This window comes from Ambystoma mexicanum, chromosome 1q (genome assembly GCF_040938575.1).
Source record: "Ambystoma mexicanum isolate Mex_15411 chromosome 1q, UKY_AmexF1_1, whole genome shotgun sequence".
NCBI lineage: Eukaryota > Metazoa > Chordata > Amphibia > Caudata > Ambystomatidae > Ambystoma > Ambystoma mexicanum.
This window is the reverse complement of record NC_090922.1, coordinates 14,000,670-14,019,734: the sequence shown is the minus strand read 5'-3', so window position 1 is coordinate 14,019,734 and position 19,065 is coordinate 14,000,670. Positions and strand designations below refer to the sequence as shown.

The 19,065-nt window shown below is 41.8% G+C and overlaps 1 protein-coding gene across 3 annotated transcripts in view; it reads right to left on the bottom strand.

The window, feature by feature from the left end:
- KIRREL1 (kirre like nephrin family adhesion molecule 1) overlaps positions 1-19,065 on the bottom strand; it is a 2,247,154-nt gene that overhangs the window by 335,973 nt on the left and 1,892,116 nt on the right. The gene's annotated exons all lie outside the window — the stretch shown is intronic.

The following is a 19,065-nucleotide window of genomic DNA, read 5'->3' as shown; positions in this document are numbered from 1 at the left end:
GGGAATCCAAGTAGTCGGGAAAGGGGACACATGTACGGAAAACCGGTGCAGCCACTTTGGAAGTTGGCAGAGGACTAGTGGTAAGGTACGGTACCAAGGGGGAGCTGAGTCAAGGGGTTGTGGGGGGACAACAACCCCCAGGTGAGCGAGGGAGTAGGCCGGGAGACCGGGTGGAAGGGGCAGAGGTCAGGTACCGAGGGAGGAAGGGGGGAGGAGGCAAGACAGCGGCAGGACGACCCTGGGGGCGAGGAATAAGATAGGGACCTGGAAGTGGGGGGCCGGCGTTAGGAAGGGGTTGGGGAAGGGAAAGTTAGAGCATGCATGCCTGGCCAATGGGGAGTAAGGGGGGGGACAGGCGACAGGGGGGGAAAGGTTAACGATCTTGCACCTGGGAAAGTAGTAGAAGTGGACCCGGCCAAAAGGAAGGGGAGAGTCAAAGTACCAGTTAATAAAGTTGAAAAAGTCGTCTCAGCTCTGCACAAATAAAGGCTGCCTGCTATCACGCTGGAGTGCATGCTAACTTAAAGGGGTAAAATACGGCGTCAGTTCCGCTTTTCGGATACTGCTCGCCATCAAGTTTGAGGGCATGCTAAATTATAAAGGAAAAGTAACGGTGTCAGTTCCGCTCAACGGATGCTGCTCGCCAACAAGTGGGGAGTGTAAGGGTGTTTCCCGCTCAGAGCAGAATAACCTGAAACTGTATTACTGAATTCAACTAACGGAGCACCTGTAAGCTACCTCCTGCTTAATAAAGCAACTGCGGCCTATACATCCACAACCGAGTCAGTGTATTATTTCAAGGAGGATTGGGGGGGAGCGTTTGGTAGTGGGCAGGGGAGAGGGGAATGTGTGGAGGGCCGCAGCGCAAACAAAGTCGATTTGGGGATCAGGTAATGTAATGCAGGACCCGGGAAGGCGGTGGGGGTGTGGGAGTTTTAGGGAGAATTCTCATTTATGGCTAATTTCCCTTACCTAGTGAGTCCCTCAGCAGCTTTGCTGGATTTCTGGGGTTTATTTTTTCCACTTGGTAAGAGTGTGAACCTTTTTCCCACTCTTGCATGTGTTTTGCCATGTGTATTTCTACTGTTTGTGCGACATTGGGCTCTAGAGCCACACCACTCCATGAGCCCAACTTTTTGTGTGTGTTACACAGCACCTTCAGTGCAGTGACACAGGGTTGTCTCTAAGACTTCCCACTGACTCCATTTTTCTGGGGCTGACTACTGTCCCCCAGATACAGGTAAAGTTGCCATTTACTTTATGTAGTCATTTAAACTGCAGACCCAATACACCCCATCTTACATGGAATATTGGAAAGGGTTAATTCCTACTCCTTTTTGTCTGCGCCTCTTGGAGCTTTGTTTCGCTCCCTTAACACTAAGACTTGGCTGGTGGCAGTGGTACCTACCCTATCTTTTCTACCGCGATTATAGTATATAAACGTGGTACTGTTTTAGGCTATTGTATTAGCCTCGAACTTAAACCCTTCTTGACCAAATACTTTTTATTTTGGCTCCGGTCGGGTTTTATCGCCATTTCTTTTTGTTAAAGTCCTTCTTGTCTTTTACTTTGTGCGGCAAACCAGGTTTGCCTTCTTTGTTCGCCAACCTTTGGCGGGCTTCTGTCCAGAAGCGCTCCTTTGGCATCTGGGTGTCTAGGTGGGCTGAATGTGAGGGAGGGTTTTAGTCACCCCCTGCACAGGGTCTCCTTGGAGACCCAAGTCACACTTTGTGTCGATTGGCTGAGGTGGTTGTCTGGGCCGGACAACCCCCCTGCTGAGTGATTGACAGCCAGGCTGTGTGAATGGGGGAGTTGGGCATAAAAGACAGGGCTCTTGGGCTGGAAGTCAGAGTCACCACTGGAACTGCAAAGAACCGAAGAGAAGCGGAGAAGAAGACGGCTGCTGCAACTCCCGAGTCCCAGTGAAGCCCTGCTGCAGTCCTGAGCTATCTACCCTTCAACGGCAAGAGAAGATCCAGTCCTGAGTCTTTTTCCCTTGAGCCTGTTGGGATCAACCAGCTCACCTTCCACAGTCAGAGGACCCTCTTCTTGGTCGAAATCGCTGCTCACATCTGTAGTGGTCCGGATAGCCATCTGAAGAGCCTCTCCTGTTTTAAAGGCGCGCACCTTTTATTCACCGTTGCTTCACTGCTGCTGGCTTCATCCCTGGGTAGTGCAGATCGCTCCAGACGTCCTCCTTCTTGTCCCCACGACTGAAGCTCCAGGAACCGTGAGTCTGCAGGAACTATCAGGAACATCTGCCGTAGCACCAGCTTTTCTTCAGACAAATAAGGTACTGTGTCCAGCTTCGAGGAATTGGGGTGAACCCTTTCTCCTCACCCAAGGCTTGTCCTTATCTTCCTTCCCTCTTATAACTTTTGCTTCCCTTTTGACATCGTCAACTTTTCTAACCTTGTGATCCTCGACAACAGGGCCCCGTCCCACTTGACACTGGCGCAGGCCTATTGACTTTTATCTACATTTAGAAAGTGTCTTTTGATTCTATCTGCCTTGATAAAAGTATTGACTATGATTTTTATCCCCATTTTTCTTGTGTTAATTCATGTGCCAAGTGTGTTTGACTACGGTAACATTTCTTCTCGCGGGTACGCTTTTCTTTCGCAAGACCGAACTGTCATTACTGTCAAAAAGTGATTGCGTAATAACCCACGGTAACGTCTTTGTTTCACAACACCGGTCTGTCAAATCCAAAGATACTTACCTTGAATTGTTCTGCACAGGGGGAATTGGTTGTGTGTAGCAAATTTGAAGTTTGGTTTTAATGTAATAGAGAACAGATGGTATAAAAATAAATGTACTTTTACTTTTTAACCAGAAACCTTGAGTCAGTGTTTTCTTGAGTCACAGTAATTGTAGTCCTTTTACTACTGCTCATTTGCTCCTGAGATAAGTCTGGCTGCTCAGCCATTGCTACCACTTTTTCTGTGTAGTACAGGCTTGTACCAAAGGTGAAATTGTACTACCACTTGTAGTCTTAATTGTGTGTAGTGGTCCCTAGCGGCACTGCACAGGATTCTGCCTAACACACAGGTAGTAACTTATAGCGAAGAAGAGCCAGCAGGGCTGTGTTCAGGGAGCTAGCTTAGGCATGGATCTAAGCAGCGGCAGTAAGCGAGCTCAGTACGTCGCGAGTCCCATCCGCACAGAGGTCACAGGCTCCTTCTTAGGACGAGAACATCATTGGCACTGCCAGAACTGCAAATGTATTGTAATTTAGTGATCGACACAGGTTATTATATGCCCTGAAGAAGGGTCAGCAACCATGTGCAGGTAAGCTCAACTATTCCCAGGTAAAACAGCATATGGAGAGAACTATGGTGTACAGCATCATTTCAACCTGTGCAATTTAAAGGGGCATTGAGTTTGGGGCTGCACCCAGCAAATGCTTCCTTTTATTTATTTATTTAATATACATATAACCACATGGTTTTGTATATACAATATAAAAAACTGTAAAAAGTCATAAGGACAACACAAGTGTACAAATCGACCTATAACAAGTACATACTTAATAATCCATTTCTTTTTAACAGATAAGAACAGTATCTGTAAGAGCAGTATCAGATAACAGATTTAAAATTTCAATAATCTTCCAATAAAACTTTACAAAAAAAATATTAAATTGATATCATGATCTTCCATAAAATTACACCATACCATCGATAAATTTTGACAGTTAAAATGATTATCATAGGATTTTAAAAAAGCTCTCTCTCATAGCTGTAAGACTTTCACAGAGATGTTTAAGTGTTTCCAATTTATGTTCGCCACAGAGGAGGCACCACCTTTCTTCTCTCTGTACTCTAAGTTTTGCTCTATACATTTCTAAAGTCTCACAACGATTAAATTTCATAAGGATGTGGGAATGCTCAAATATAAGTTGGGGCTAAAGTGCGTTGAGTTCTATATTCTAAGTAACAGCCGCTATTGCTAAGACTAGCAAGGTTAATTACGTTAGTCTCATTATTAAAATTCTGACATGTTTTTTTCATCCAGTGTTTAAACGATACAAGAGGGTTCAAAGAGTGACACTCATATTTATCCCTCCACGTTTTGTACATAGACATGATTCTCCCCAATGTACCCATTTTCAAGCAATTATCTAGTCCTTGAAAAGCAGTGATAAAATGAACTGCTATTGTATCATTATCTAATGTAGAAAGTTGTTCATAGCACATAGTAGTTCTAAGATTAAAATCACTCACAATTCCAAGCAGATCGAATTCTAATAAGATGTACTCAACAGGTACGCATTGTGGTAATCGCAACAGTTTAAGCAGTATGCTTGCTTCAAAAGTTTTTTTAGTTCAGGCAAGAGTTTATGTCCCCATATCTCAACTGCATATGAACAGGACCTATTTTACCCTTGCTGTATAAAGAAGCAAGACCGTTTTTACAGAAAAACCTGTATTGGGCCCAATACAAGCACTGATGGCGTCAACTACCTTTAAACATTTGTTTTTTGTTTCCTGCCAATGCCTGGTGCTGCAAACTGAGTTTGTCATCCACATGAATACCTAAATATGTTTATGTGATTACTTGTTCAACCAATTTATCATCAAAGGTTAATGCATATTTTTTTGTCCGGTTACCTCATTTTCTGAAAATCATTATTTTGCTTTTCTCAATGTTTACTATAAGGCAATTTATTTTCGCATAGTCACATAAAGCATTAAGTGAATTCTGAAATCCATGTGGGTTGTGGTGTAATAACAATAAATCGTCAGCATATGCTACCCAATTTATTTTAATTATCCCTATTTTTGCAGGACATACTGATAGCCCAACAAGGCCATCAAAGAGGTCTGCCAAATAAAGATTTAAAAGGGTTGCCAAAACAACACAGCCTTGTTTAACTCCCTGATGGGTGGCAATAGATTTAGAAAGATTTCCCTTCCCATCAAGGCGGACACAGACAGAGGTATCGGGGTAGAGCAACATCAACAACTTGAGGAGTCCCATTGGGATCTTCCATTTAGATAATTTGGCCCACAACCTATTCCTGTTCACAGAGTTGAATGCGGCGCTAAAATCAATGTAAGCGCAATACAAGTTGAAGTCACGTCTCCTCTATAAGTACTCTACTGCAGATGTTAGGATCAAAATATTATGGGCAGTAGATGATTTGATTCTAAAGTCCGTTTGGTTCAGCGGCAAGATCTTATTATCAATTATCCAACTGTTGAGCTGGCAGGTATGTCAAACGTAGCCAAGAGACAGTAATTTGCATGGTTATTCTAAGCACCCTTCTTATGAACAGGTAGGATGTTACGCTTCTTCCATGATAGAGGAATGACCCCTGTGTGTCCAATGACGTTAAACAAAATCCAAAGGGTATGAGCTCATTCTTGGCAGAACGCTTTATCAGATTATTGCAAACCCAATCAGGGCCCACTGCACAGGAACTGTTCAAGCGTTCTATGATCTTCTGAATTTCAAGTGTCGTAGCCTGACCAATCTATGTGCAGTCAGGGATGTTCACAACTATTCTGTGTGGGCCTAAGGCGCCTATGATGGTTTTAATATGATTTACCCATTCGGGTTCAAGTACGCCATTAATCGGGAGATCTCGTCTTTTATGTGCCACGTAATACGTGCCAGATTTCCGTGTTATTTCTTTGGGTAGCCCAATATGCTATTTGTTTCCAAATCTCAGATTCACAGGTTTTCTTATACATTTTCAACCAATTGTACGAGCGCTTTAACCTGCATAGCAGCCTGCCTATTATCCTGTACACTTACAGTGTTATACAATATAGAGGCAATCGTTTTGTGCATCAATTTTGTTGCCTCAACTATTTTTATATGTCTTGACACACCCTTTGAGTAATAAAGATAGTGGACCGCTCATAAGATATTTTATAAGTGTGTCTCACACTACAGCTTTCACCAATTGCTTTTATCATATTTTCGAATGCGTTGATAAACCCATCACATGTGAGAGAATTAAACTCTTCAAATTTCTGAATGAAATGATCCAACTGTCGAAGCGCTGCTAGGTTACCCTTGCAGACATTCTTTTCATTCCACTGTATACGATTAAGACCTTCATTAAGAAAAATAATCCTGTTCAAGTCATATTCTAAGGAAGAATTCAGTGGAATTGTAGACTTAGTCAGGATACACAAAGGAAAATGATCACTCTCCTCACGTGACACAACACCCATACCCAATGTCAAGGCCAAACCACTAGAGTTTACAAATACATAATCAACAGTTGTGGCACTTTTGCCGGCAGATCGGGTAAAGGCCATGTTAGCATCACTCGGGCAAAAGCCGCTTAACAGCGTAAGATTATGCTCATCTAGAAATCTAGCCCCGAGAGAACTTTTAATTGAATTTGTTTCAAGATACAGGAGCTGAATTCATGGTTATATTCAGATCAAATGATGGGCTAACAGTACTAGCATTAAAGTCTCCCATCAGCCACATTGCGTAGTACTGGGCGTAGTTTTTTTTATCAGAAGCTTTACCATACTTATATTTAGTTTTGTTTCACTATAATTAGGAGGGTCATAAATATTGACCACCAACATCTTCAATTTCCCATTATAAACCCAAGCAGCCTGTATATTATTAGTACTTTCCTGGATGACTTCTATATTCCAATGTTGGTTAACTTATTAACAGCCCTCCCTTAGGGCGTCCCTTCACCCCCTTAGTTGCAACCTGATGTATTGTTATACATCCATCAAAATGTAGTCCATCTCAAGTAGCCAGGTTTCTTGCAATGCGACTAACATAAAGGTATATATGTGAGTTATGAGACCATCTTCTCCACATAGATGGGCAAATCTCCTTGTATTCCAAGAATACATCAGGACAGCATCATCGAGGTTGCAAGGCAAAATGGACTTTAAAGGCTGAGGGAAGCCATTGCCAGTATCCCTCAGTCACAGCGTCATGCAAGTCTCTATTTCCTATGTTTTTAACAGCTACCGACTCAGATACTAATGTGGTATCTGTAGCTGCCATTGATTTCTTTATATTACTTGCATCTGTCGGCTTATGCACCAATAGAGTATTACTATTTAAAGCTGTAAGATTGGGTTTTTGAAGTACTACATGTGAGGCCCGAGGTTTTGTTTGTGGGAGTATAACTACTTTACAAGTGTATCCCAGACTAAATAATTTGTTTTCATAGTGCAAGACAAACTCCAGGGTGGTCATATGACAAAACCATGCATTGGTGATATGTTCTTTTATGTTTTTGATTTGATCGACAATCCTAATATTCAGTGGAAATGCCGCATAAGGGAACAATCATATGAAAGGCACTTAGGAATGCTGCTCTATTTAGAGGTGGATGGGTTGGGTTATAGGAAACAGGTTGCAGCTTAGCGCTTGATGGAGCTCAGTAGATGCCACATCCTTGTCTACAGGGTTTTGAATAGGAATAGTCGGCTTTATTATATTTGGGGTCCACATATCTACCAAGTTGTTCTGAATATGTGGACGAGTAGTCAACTTAGTTTTGTCCGCATACGTGGTCTGCAGAACTTCTCCTACGGCTCGATTATTTCCAACATTAGTCGATAATTTACTATTCATTTTGGATATTTCTATTGTTGTGTAAGATGAATAGGTGGGCCCTGCATGGGGACACAATCAACAATAGCCACATCCATTCCTGGATTAGAGCAAGATTTGGGTACATTATCAACAATGCTCGCTCTACTTGCGTCCTGGTTGACCTCAATATAGCGTCTAGTATATTTTTTCCTTATCCCACTAGTACGTCTCTGTACATATTGTTTCTTTGAGTACATAAATGCCTGTGCCACACACTGGATTTGGATTTTTTCAAATGGTTTGTACAACCCTGCGTTTTATCTTACGTGGTCTGGCCATAATGGGTTCAGTGCAAGCATTAGGGACAACTGATGTGAAATCATTTTGGACTAATAAATCTGTAGAGGTCCCCATTTCCCTAACAGTTTTATGTGCCCGATTTATACATTTCATAAGTAGCACAGATTGGACATGAATTTTCTTCTCAATACTGTCACTTTTTTCAACCAACATCGTCAACAGGTTATCCAAAGCCCAGAACATGTCTTTTGAGTTCATATTGAACGTACTCCCATCTAGTATGTTAGGTACAGATACGTTTTGAGCTAGGCCCGTCCCTTGCAGCATATGTGGACTACAAGGGGTTTCAAGTAACTCTAGTTTAGGTTTTATGTCTTTAGATCGATTATTATAAATTTCATCACTTAGTCCGGCATGTACTCCATCATCAAATAAAGTTTCATGGGCCTCAGCATTATCGTATGGGGAGGATGAGATATCTCCTAAATCACTGAGATATTCAACCACTGCCTCATCCATAGGTAAATCTAGGATTGTTGATTTATCAGGCATTGTAACATCTAATTTAGGTGTTTGGAATGGACCATAGAAACAGTAAGTAACAGGTCAAATGTTACTACTGGCTTAGTGTTGTTACGGTTGACATGTGAATTGCTTTTTTGTGCGTTAAAAGACATATCTAGCTCATATTCTGTTATTTCTTCAGGTGGAGAAATAACCAAATGTACAGGTTTTTTATCACTAATAGGAACTGACAAAGGGCGAGTAATTACAGCGTCAAATAGTTTTGATCCAATGCAACTGAGTGACTTGCTAAGATCTTCTGCTATTTCCTAAGCTGCAATCTCTTCCGTTGTATGGTCCATATTTTCGCAAAAAAGGTGGTTAATTTTTTTGTTTTAGCATTCATATCATTTTTCGTGATGGTCTTGGGGGTACACATTCTGCGGCAACGTCCCATTGCCAAAGGGAGATTTTCCAGAGCTAGCTCTTCGATAATTTGATTGCTCATAAAACCCCTAATGACTAGCATTGTTTCTCTAGATATGCACCGACAGACAATGGCCCTCATTCCAACCCAGGCGTTAAGGGTTTAACGGTGCCGTTAACCCTTAACGCCTGATTTCCACCTTAACGCCTGCTTTTAGCAGGCGTTAAGTACCAAGGCGCTAAGGCCCACTCCCATTATGGCCTCTGGGGGAAAAATGGGAATGAGGAAGGGTAAATGGGGATTGGGGATTTACCGCCCCACTCACCTTGGAATGGGGCGGTAAATCCGCCATCCAACATGGTGTAAACAGAGTTTACACCATGGTGGTAAAGTAGGGAACTTACCACCTGGGTTAGAATGAGGGCCAATGAACACGGGCGGTGAGATAAGAGACGTTGACACACGCACAGTGTGTGGTTATAAGTGCAAGAGAAGAGACTTCACAACGATGTCTTGCAATATTTGCAAGTGACCTTTTAAAAACACTTAACTACAATCAAATATGGGTGTATATCCAAAAGTAAGTGCCCTGGACTGTAGATATAACAATTGGAATGGCACAGCACCCTAAACGACCCTGGCAACTTTTGAGGTTTCCCTCTTAATACACTTGTGATGTTCACAATGGGGACAGAAAAGTACCCCCCCCCACACCCGCAGCCCAATCACACTATTCAATGAGACTAACTTTTATACTAGAGCCGACAAAACTGAGCTCTAGTTTTCCAAACAGTTCACCCGTACGTGTTAGCATATGCTCAGTCATCCATTCAAGTCTGTAATACAAAGCTCAATATTCAAATCGACTAATTAGCCCGGTATAAAACCACAAGTCCAGCAGTGCAACAGTGCAAACTTGGGGCTTAATATCACAAATCGATTACGAGCCTACGCGCAGCCTACGATATCAACAGTATTTCAACAACATTTCAGGTTATATGCACAATGTACGTTAATTTAATAATACACATCCACGCTCTCATTTCTTTCAATCATTTCACTCTCAGTCATACGCGCAGGACTAAGACACAATTAGCACGCAGCAAGTCGCGAGCCGGCTGAGTAACGCCTACATGCTTCGGCTACCTTGCTGTGGCTGATTGCTTAACACACCGACAAATGAATCGGATTCACTTGGCCAAGCACAATAGTTCACTGCATTGGTTATTTGACATCACATGTCCACCGCACTACACGAACAGACAAAAAGCAGCATTTACTCACACTCGATATATAGTAAACAATACATCAGTATAGTAAGTAAATCGCACTCACGTCCACGAACACCTAACAGCTAACAGACAACAGACTTTGCAATGCCTTTACAATGCTCACTTTTCGTCAGTCAAACGTCTAATATGCATTTTGATTTGCTCACGTTCTGGGGAGGGCACAGTGTGCCCAGCAGCACCCACCTTCCAAACCGTGTTTCGTACTTTACACTCTAGTAATATCCCTGAATTGCTTTTTATTTATTTGAATGATTTTTATTGTTCAAAATATTGGGAATGATACAAGTGTTAACAATTTCCAAACTTTGAAAGAAAACAGGTTACCATAAATGATTAATAGAGTAAATGATCTTAGCTTGCTATAATATGCTTTCCTTATAACATATTCGATTGGTTAATTTCTCTAACGTATCAATATAAACAATAGTAGAGTTGAAGTTGTAGAAATATATAATTAATAACATGTGAGTAGTTGTGGATCCAGTCTGCAAAGTGTAACTGATATGAGGAGAAGCATAGAAATATGGGGATACGAACTGGGAGACATACCGAAGACAAACAGGAAACAGATGGGAAACAGGATGGGGGGGGTTGGGTACAATGGATTATTTCATACAAGTAATCTGTTCATTTCTATTGTAATAAAGACTAGGCGTTTCAAAATGAGTAAAGTCATTATGTTAATGACGAATAAATAAGGATATATGTTCATGTACCATGAGCTGTTGCGTTGAAACAGTTGAGATAACAAGTGAAATAGTACCATTTAGCATTGTATTTGGGAATTGTATTTTGATTGTTAGCCATGCACAGTCCCAATTTATGAGTATGACAAATAGCATTCCACCAGACTTTGGTAGAAAGCAACCAAGAGTTTTTCCAGTTAGCAGTGATGCATGTTAAGGCTATGGAGATAAATAGATCATATAGTCTGGCTGAGTCAGATGGAATGTACGTTGTGATAACAAGATTCCTAAAAATATATTTACAGATGAGAATGGAACATCTACACAGAAGATACATTTGAGAAATTTCCATATTTCATGCCAAAATTCAACAATATATGAACATTCAAAGAACATATGCATATACGTAGCAGGAGATAAGCCACATGACCAGCATTTTGCATCATAATTCGGGTAAGCCTTAGCCAATTTGGACGGAGTGATGAATGCTCTATGAATGAAGAAGTAGTAGTGTAGTGTTATATTTGCTGACACCGATAATTGTTTAATTTTGGAAAACAAGCAGAGCCAAATATGATCTTCAAATATGTACCCTAAGTCAAATTCCCATTTCAGACAAATTGGGAAAACCTTAAATGTTGAGGTGAGCAAATTATATATTTTTGAGGCTTTAAGTTCGTTTATCATTGTTAGGTGCATTAGTCTAGGGGCATCTGGAGTAAGTATCTCATAAGAAAAGTGGCCAAGTGCATCGAGACAGGAATTGATTAGTTTATTGTAAAATTGAAAATCTGTCTTGGGTATGTTAAATATGGTACAGAATTGCTGGAAGGAGAGTATTGAAGTACCATCAATAATGTGTTGAATGAATCTAATTCCTTTTTTGATCCATGCTTTGCGATTGAGGATCTTATTATTTATTACTATATTCTTATTATGCCATAGTAACGGGGAAAGATACATATTGGGGGTTTTGGCATGGTGAAAGAGAAAAGCTTGTAGGGCTAAAACGGATGCTTTGATAGGTTCCGAAATGTTTTTTGGGGTATGTTTAAATATGTATATATAGTCGGTAATGTTATATGGTTGAACTATGCATCTTTCTAATGTACACCAAGTCGGGGTGTCAGCGAATTCAGGATCCGTGAACCAATGACGAGACTGCTTTATTAGAAATGCAGAGTGGTATAACTTAAAGTCAGGGAATCTGACGCCTCCCATTTCATAAGGTGCTTTAAGTTTACTTAGAGCAATTCTTTTGCTTTTTCCTACTCCCCAAAGAAAATTTAGTAGTACAGATAGATGGATTTGAAAAAGGAAAGGGATAGTTGAATGGAGAGAACCTGTAGATAATATAGAATTATAGGAGTTAGCATAATTTTGATTGTATCTAGACGCCCCCACCAGGAGAGGTAAAGTGGAGACCATTTGGATGTAAGATCCTTGAGAGTATTTAGTAATAATATAGTGTTGAGTTTGATAGTTTCTTGGATTGTGGGGGCAAAGCGAAGTCCTAAATATTTAATGGAACCACTGCACCATTTGAGGCCAAAAGTGTCAATGTCATGCTTAAGACATTATTGATTTATGGGCATAACTTCTGACTTTTGTCTATTTAATTTGTATCCAGAGACTAGTCCAAACTGCAAAAGTGCATCCAAGAGGCTAGGGATATGAAGTTTGGGGTTTTTGGTTAAAATAAAATAAGAATATCGTACGCATATGCGGCTATTTTAGTAATTGAGGAACCGACTTGAATTCCCGGGATGTTCTTGTTAGATCTTATTAATTCTAGTAACGGTTCAAGAGAGAGGATATATAGTAATGGAGAAAAGGGGCATCCCTGCCGCGTTCCTCTAAGCAAGGGAAAAAATGAAGATGTTTGACCATTTAAGTAGATGGCGGATTTGGGGGCAGAATAAAGAAGTTTAACAAGTGAAATACATTTTTCACCACAACCCTGCCAGCGTAGGGTTTGAAACATAGAATTCCAATCTACACGATCAAAAGCTTTTTCTGCATCCAATGCAATGGCAGCATAGCCTTGAGTATCTTTTTTATCTTTAGCTGCTAGGTTAATGGCATTAAGTAGGAGTCTGGCATTAGAGGATATGTTTCGTCCTTTTACATAACCTGTTTGATCTGCTTTAACCAGATTTGGGAGTGAAGATTCAAGTCTATTGGCTAGTATTTTGGCAAAAAAGTTGTTTTCAATGTTGATAAGGGAGATGGGTCGATAATTACTGGGAAGGCTAGGGTCTTTATCAGGTTTAGGGAAAACAATAAGTAAAGCTTCTGAGAAGGAACCTTAGGAACATTTTTGTGATATAAAGTATGAAAAAAGTGTTTTAAGTTTTGGGGTTAATTCTTGGGATAATTTACTGTAGAATTCGGTGGATAATCCATCAGGGCCGGGTGCTTTACCAAGGCTGTGAATAGCTTCATTAATCTCAGAGGAGGTAATATCATTTTCAAGGTGAGAAAGGTCAGTTCTGGGGTATGTGGAGCGACTAATATTGTTCAGAAAGGAATCGATATTTTCTTTGGGAATAGAGCAGTCTGGAGTATAGAGATTGGTGTAGAATTTCCTTAAGCATTCAAGTATTTCATCAGATTGGTGATGAGTTATGCCTTGGGTGTCTTTAATGTGAGAGATATGAACTCTTTCCTTTTTGGTTTTCAGATAGGAAGCAAGCATTTTGCCCGCTTTATTTGATGTCTAGTTTAGTTTGTTTATTTATAGAGCGCGGCCGAACCCTCAGGTAGCTGGGCGCATAATCATGTGGACAACATAGTTACATATCGTTGCGCGAAACACAAATGGTTACATACATTCAAAGTTACAAAGAGATGTACAGTGAGAGTCATATATGCAAAAGCGCGTGAGGACCGGGTTACAAGGTGGTCCGTTTCAGGATAAGGTTAAGTCATACGGTAGGAATGGGTGGTGTGTAGTGATTGGCAATGTATTAGGTAGAAAGCCAGGATTTCACCATAGCTCTAAATGGCCAGAAGGAAGCTTCCGATCTGATAGCGAGAGGGAGTGTATTCCAACATTGAGCTGCAAGAACAGGGAAGCTGGAGCCTCCTGCTGTTTTTAGATTGAATTTGGGAATCTATAATTGATGCAGATAGGGAGTTCTGGTCGGTCTGGAAGTGCTATGTCTGGAGAATTTGTCAGATAGGTAGCGTGGGGCAGTCAGTGACAGGCACTTGTGTGTAATGACAAGGGTTCTTAACTTAATTCTGTCACGGATGGGTGATATATCTTTGTTTTATATTTAAGTATGGTGCCTGCCGCAAGCTCTGTGATTTCTTTATTGATTTCAAAGCGTATTTTAATAACTTGTCGTAGGTTTGTTGAGTTAGTATCAACATAGTAGTGTTTCTCTGCAAAGGTGAGTTTAGAATATAGATCGTCTAGGTGTTTTTTCCTAAGTTTTTTGTTCAACCCTGAGAGGGCCATTATGTGGCCCCTTAGGGCCGCTTTGAAAGCATCCCAATTATTAACAATAGAGGTGTCATAGTCTTGGTTAACATTGAAATATTGTTGAATGAAAGTTTTAATAGATTGAATGGACTGTGAATCATTTAAAAGGAAATTATTAAGTTTCCATCTGGAGGCAACTCTATTTGTGTCTGTGAGGCAAAAGGATGTGATGACCGGTGCATGGTCTGAAATGATAATATTGGTGATTTTAGAATCTATAATGGATCCTGATAGGGTCTTAGTAGTAAAGATATAATCAAGACGTGGCAATGTGTTGTGAGGGGGGGAATGAAAGGTGTAGTCCAGATGTGTTGGATGAGATAGCCTCCATGAATCAATTAGTCCTGTTTCCACAAGGCATTTAGCAGCCTCCATGAATCAATTAGTCCTGTTTCCGCAAGGCAGTTAGCATAGGACTTGTGAGTTTTATTGGGTTTAAACATGCAGTTGGATTTTCGGTTTAAAAAAGGGTCAAGGACCTGATTGACATCGCCGCACATTATCAGATTGGTAAAGTTATTTTTAAGTATAATTTGTTTAATAGTATTCCAAAAGGTGTCATGACCCATAGAACTTGCCCCTTCTGGACTTCCTGGTCCTTATCGCGCCGGGGCTTGTATTCTTTGTTACTCCCAACATGGCCGCAACAAGCGACTTGCCTCGCACCAGCTTCCACGTCGCACACTGCACGTTCTATAAATTGGCCACGCCCCCGCGGCCCCATGCGTCTCAACGCTATCATTAGGTAGTGACTTGACGTGTGTGTGTGTTGTTCGGCAAATCCACTATTCCTAGATCCTGGTTCCTTCTTCCTTCCTTCACCCCTTCCCTCTAATCTGCTCCTGGAATCCCCATTCTTAGTGACCGCTATCTATTTTCCTGAACATCCTGGAACAGCGACCTTCCCGGAACTCTGAACGCGCTCTGCAGCCGGACGAGACTCGAGCGAGCCTATACAAGACCCGGTCCGTCCACAAGAGGAATCCTCCCGCGGAACAGAGCAAGAAGCGATCCCAGGTGTGACGGGGGGAGATTTATGACAAACAAAAGGGGGATCTGGTAATGTGGGCCCATAGATATTTAGAATAGATACTTGTGTGGAGTCAATTAAAAGTTTTACCCAAACCCATCTCCCATTGGTGTCAGCATCTTGGGCCAACATTTTTAAGGGTTGTTTTTTACTGATTAATAAAGCGACTCCATTTTTCTTGGATATAGCTGGACTGGAGATAACCTCCTTAACCCAAAGAGATTTGAGTTTCATTTTTTCTTTGTGGGATTAGTTGGTTTCATGAAGGGAAGCAACCGTTGGTTTAAATTTGTTCAAATGAGAAAAGACTTTGCATCTTTTGATAGGATTCTTACATCCCTTGATGTTCCAAGTTATTGTAATGCTCACCTGGTTCCCACGGGGGCGCTGATCTAGTCTGGATTACTGCGGCCTCTTCTAGCGTGATGCGCAGGACCCGGAACACCGATTGGACAGGACCTCCAAATCGTGCTTCCTTGGCCTGTAGGAATATCCTTCTGCAGATGAGAAAGGGGATTAACAGTCTGCAGAATGGTGTGCTAGCTCCCCCCTTCCCCCCTCCGTTCCTCTCTATTCCTCCAAACCCGGTTTAAGCTCACCTTATGGTTTGGAAGGTTGAACTCTCCATCCTGCTTCTGGTGCAGGGGCGCGCGTTCGTCCAGTTACTTTACTGGTTTTCAGAATGGCGCTGGCAAAATCCACTTGACTTTCCTGAGCGATGCGCCTTAAGTATGAAAGTTCAAAGTTCAAGTGAGGCCCCCTTTATGCTGTCTTTCTCACCCGTGATCTGTCCTTTATTTCAGGTGCAGAATGAAGGCGATGCGTCGAGGGGTTAACCTGCCGAGGTGAGTAGTAATGAGGGCGATCCCTCTAGATGTCCTTATCATTCCTCTGAAATGTCTTTAGTCCTTTCCCCATAGGGGCCGGGGTACGGTACCTGCCAACGGGGCGGCGCCGACCCGAAATGTGGAAGAAAAGCCGGTAAGTATTATGGCTGTTAATCAGGCTTTTCTTCTGTGTGTCCTTCTGCTCACCTTTTGTTTCTTCCTCTCTCCCCTAGGTGCAGAGATGTGGCGTCCGATGCTGACAGCCGCGATGGAGCCGGGAGATGTCTCGAGGACAGGACAGGTGAGTGAAGCGTGGCGTTGCAGCGAGCAACACAATGCTTTTAAATTGAAGTCTTCCTTCAGGGATGCTGGCGAGAAGATTCCGGATGCAGGTAAGAAGCTTGAAATAATCCTTGGTTTTCACCTTTCTCTTCTCTTCCTTCCTTGCAGGTCTTCCAGGTTCAAGACGGGCGTGGCTGTAGTCCAGGAGCAGGAGCAGACACGGTGAGCGTTAAGCTGCAGGAAGCAGAACAACGCAAAGCATGAGCTGCTGTCTGGGCGTGGCTTAAATAGCCTCCAAAGAAGTCCCAGGTATGTATCCTTCCCCAACTAGGTATGTATCCTTCCCTGGCCACGCCCGAGTGAAAAAATAGTCCCTATGAAAAAATAGTCCCTTTCAGGTCTCAGGGAGGCCTGAAGCGTGCAGCATGGTCTGCATCAGGTAAGTGCACAAAACACCTCCCTTTCTATGGCGCCAGGACTGATGTCCAACATGAGCCTGGCGCCAAAGGCGCCAGGACTGAGTCCAAAGAGTCCCTATAAGGGGCCGCTGGGCTTTTACCCGAGGGCATGATGCCTGCTTCCGGGGGTGCTGGGCCTGGCCTGATGCTCCGGGGGTAGGCATCATGACAGTTATACATTTAAAGATCATTTAGACAGAAATATATTGATATACATGCAACTTATAGCAGTAGAGTAATAATAGAAACATATCCCTTATAATTTGGTTCAAATCATATGTACCCAAATAGAAATACAGGAGGATAGAACATTGGGGGTAAGGGAGGGAAGGAAGGGGTCTGATCAAACATTGAGAGGAGACAGTCATTGTCATATAAGTGATTTTAGAGATCAAACATGACATGGGATAGGGATCATGGAGGAAGGATATATTGGAGATAGGTAACGCCAACTGGGTCGCCAAAAGGAAAAGAGCGACCATCAGTGGAAGAGGGACCCCAAAGGAGCGCCCCCTCACTTAATTACTTTAATTGGATAATCATTGCATTAGGTAGATAATAACTCGAAAAAAAAGTTATAAAGACCAGATTTCAAATAGTAGGTGATGTTGAGGCCGCTGCAGGAGAGGAGGTGTCCATGCCGTCACTTTTTATAAATTGCATGAAGAGCCTCAAGTCAGCTGGATCATCAAATACAGCCGTAACGACCATCGTATATTACTTTAAAGGAGCATGGGTGGAATAAGCCATAACGGATATTTAGTTGTTTTAGAGCAGGACTGAATGCTAGAAAAACTTTTCTTCTTTGTGCCGTGCTTCTGGCGACATCCTGTGAGATAAATCGCTTGCTTCCATGCCAAATGAGTGACTTGCGTTCTTTTGCTGTGGAGATAATAAGTTGTAGTTGGGAGTATTCCAAAATGTAAAATATAAGTGTCCTTGGCATCGTACGTGCTGTGGAAGAGACTGACGGTTGACCAATTCTATGGGCCCGTTGTATGTTGAATGTAGTTTCCAAGGGGAAGTGTAGTATGGCCGGCAAGAATTTTTGTAGGAAAACAATGGGGTCGGTACCCTCAGCTCCTTCTGGAAGGCCCGAGATGCGTAGGTTATTGTGCCTATTGCGATTTTCCAAATCTTCATTATGCTTTTGGAGTTCCTTGATAGATTTCTCTTATTGCGCAACCCTAGGGGTTATGTCTTCAAGTTCGCCAACTCTTTTCTCAACTTCTTCCACTCTGTTATTGACTCCCAACCACCTTTCATCTAATTGCTGTAGCTTAATGTTTGTGGTTTCTATAAAGGGTTTGAGTGCCCTAATTTCCGCAAGAATGGCTTCAATAGCAGAATCTGAGATACCTAATGGAGGTGGAGAGTCACTTTTAGGTCTTTTAAGATTTGTTGAAGTGGAGGTAGTGTCTTTAGCTGAGGGAACATTTTTTTGGTTAGTTTTACTGGTAACCATAGTTAAACAATTGTAGACGGATGTTTGTTGTTGAGGCGTGTAGCTCTTTGTTGATATTATTTATGATGACTCGTAGTATACAATTATTATATCCATATTATTCTTAATGTTTTACTCTTAAATAAAGAGACCAAAAAATGGAAAAACAGAGAATAATAAGGCATACACTACGGAGGGTTCAAAGAGTTAAGAGATCCTGTAGGAATTTGCATAATCCTAAAGTGGTTCTACTGTGGTTTTCCAGAGCAATATATGATAAAGAGAGGAGCACACCTGTAAAGCTGTGGAGGTGTGTATGTTGGGTGTTTGTAGTCAATCTTTATGTTCAGTATACAAGTATTGTCCCCTGAAGATGTGGCAATTGTTATAATATTCAAATAAGAGGGGGAAATCAAAATATAGTTCCTAGTAATTTAATTAAATCCGTATGTCTTTGCAATTTTTCCTGATTTCCTCTTTTCCAATTATTCCTTCAGCTAGTGTAATTAAAGATTTCTTAGCAGCCTACTCTCTCTTTTTTTTTCCTGTTACCTTCTATATATATAGTTAGTGGTCTGTATTCTTTTACAATATATTTATGTCAGCAGTTGAAAGGTTAAATAATGTTGTCTTCTTACTTTTTCTTTTATCTCCAGCAGGTGGCGAGTTCGTGTGGAGGAGCCCGTATTACAGGCCCCAGCCGGTGCGTCACTTGATGCGCGACGCCGCACCTCTCCACACGAGGGGCGGCTCGCATTCTGACGTGTTTGCGGTGCTTTTCCTGAGAAAGCA